At 45.3% G+C, this 1,997-nt stretch overlaps 1 long non-coding RNA gene across 1 annotated transcript in view; it reads right to left on the reverse strand.

Moving 5' to 3' along the window:
• Positions 1-1,997, reverse strand: part of LOC116070913 — a 3,073-nt gene that overhangs the window by 493 nt on the left and 583 nt on the right. The window lies entirely within an intron of this gene.

Genomic DNA, 1,997 nt, shown 5'->3' on the forward strand with positions numbered 1-1,997 from the left:
AAAAAAAAAAAAAAAAAAAAAAAAAAAGGATGGGGGAGCCCTCCTCCCCATCCTTGGGCTCTTACACTCTTCCCACCTCCTCATCCAAGATGTATCCTGAGCCCCAGAGGGGCTTAAAAGCAACAGAGGACTCAGCCCTAAATGGGCATCTTTACTGTTTCCCACACTAGATGACTCTCTTAAGAAACCTTATTTTAGATTTTACTGGAATCAGAAACTTTTTCTTACTTGTATAACCTTTACATACACACACACACACACACACATCTGCGCACACACACACACACATACACACACACACACACACACATGCACACACACACACACACACACACACACACACACACACACACACACACACACACACACACACACACACACACATGCACACACACACACACACACAAGAGAGAGAGGAGGGAACTAAAAAATATTCCTAATTTAAAGATAAAGGTAAGACACTTGTCAACAGGACGGTGGCGAGTTAAGGGGCGGATGACCCAGGAGCCTCCAGAAGGCAGGAACCAGAGACAGTGGCTTGACCATGGAGGTGTCTCCTATTTGTCAACGCCTTCATGACCAGGATTGGTGAGCTGCAGACCAGCCATGTGGGTGTCTGGCTGAGAAGTGCACTTTTTATGGAAACTGAGGTGTGCTCCCCTGGCTGCCTTTGTTTCCTCTCCCTTTCATGATTTTAAGGAGAGTAAGAAATGTTTCACAAAGTTCAGCAGTATTATGCAAACTTCAGCCATGGGTCACTTTCTACGCTGGAACTGTCTACGGAGTTTGGCTCCAAAATTCCTCAATAGTCTTTAAAGGGTTTCTGTTTAACTCATTCTGGGCTGAACTCTTTTTCTCCTACATAAAGGTTCTGGGAGGTAGAGTCTGACTTGTTCCTAGAAATAAGCCAGTGTCATGAGCTCCTGGATGGGGTCCCTGGCTGAGGTTTATCAGTAGAACTTCAACCTCCTCCCTGCAGATATCTGTGCCTGAAATGTATCCTTTAGAACTATTCCTCCCGTGTGTGTGTGTGTGTGTGTGTGTGTGTGTGTGTGTGTGTTGGTACCACGTAGATGGCTGTCAATTCTGCCTACATTTATTTTTTACTGTGTATGTTTTCCTATCTAAAATTGTTCTTCCGTTTCCTAAGAGTTTCGGTACAATCTTCACTTTTAGGGAGAGGATCTTCCAAATGCATCTTCCTCTGGTCTCAGGAGATGACAGTGATCCATAGCGTGAGTGAGAAGTGTCAGCTGGTTCCCAGTGATGCTGTGGGGCCAAACTTATATTAGGTGTGCGTGCCCGAGGAGCCTCGGTGTTCTTTGAGCCCTGCCTTTGGAGGTTAAGTATGCCTTATTTTTCCTGTTTGCTCTAGCATTGAGCCTCTGTTTAAATTGTTTTCCCTGCCTCACTAGACGTCGTGCATTGTAAAGTCCTTCCACATGGAAACCACTGGCCACACTGAATGGGGGAGAAGGGAGATTCACAGTAAAATATAAATGAAGGAGGCAGAAGAGATGGCCATGTATGTGATACCCCCACAGCTAAGGGGGTAGAGAAACATGCAGATGGTTGCAGAACTTGCAAAATTTGGTTGGAGCTCATTCTTCCACAAAGCACACATAATTTACCATCAAATATTCGTGTCATTTAATGGCTATCTTACTGTAAATCCTTCTTAATTAGGCTGTGTGTCTGCATGTGTGTGTGTGTCTCTCTCTCTCTGTGTATGTCTCTGTGTATGTCTCTCTGTCTTTGTCTCTGTCTCTTTGTGTGTAGTGTATGTGTCTGGGTGTGAATGTCTGTGTATATGTCTCTGTACATGTCTCTCTTTTTGTGTATCTCTGTCTGTGTGGTATGTGTGTCTGAGTGTGTCTCTGTGTCTCTATATCTGTCTTTGTATCTCTGTGTCTCCTCTCTCCCTCACTCTCTCTCCCTCCCTTCTTCCTCCTCCCTCCCCACCTCTCTCTCTCTCCCCCCCTGTGTGTGTCCCTTCC

The sequence above is a fragment of the Mastomys coucha genome, unplaced genomic scaffold, assembly GCF_008632895.1.
Source record: "Mastomys coucha isolate ucsf_1 unplaced genomic scaffold, UCSF_Mcou_1 pScaffold22, whole genome shotgun sequence".
Classification (NCBI taxonomy): Eukaryota; Metazoa; Chordata; class Mammalia; order Rodentia; family Muridae; genus Mastomys; species Mastomys coucha.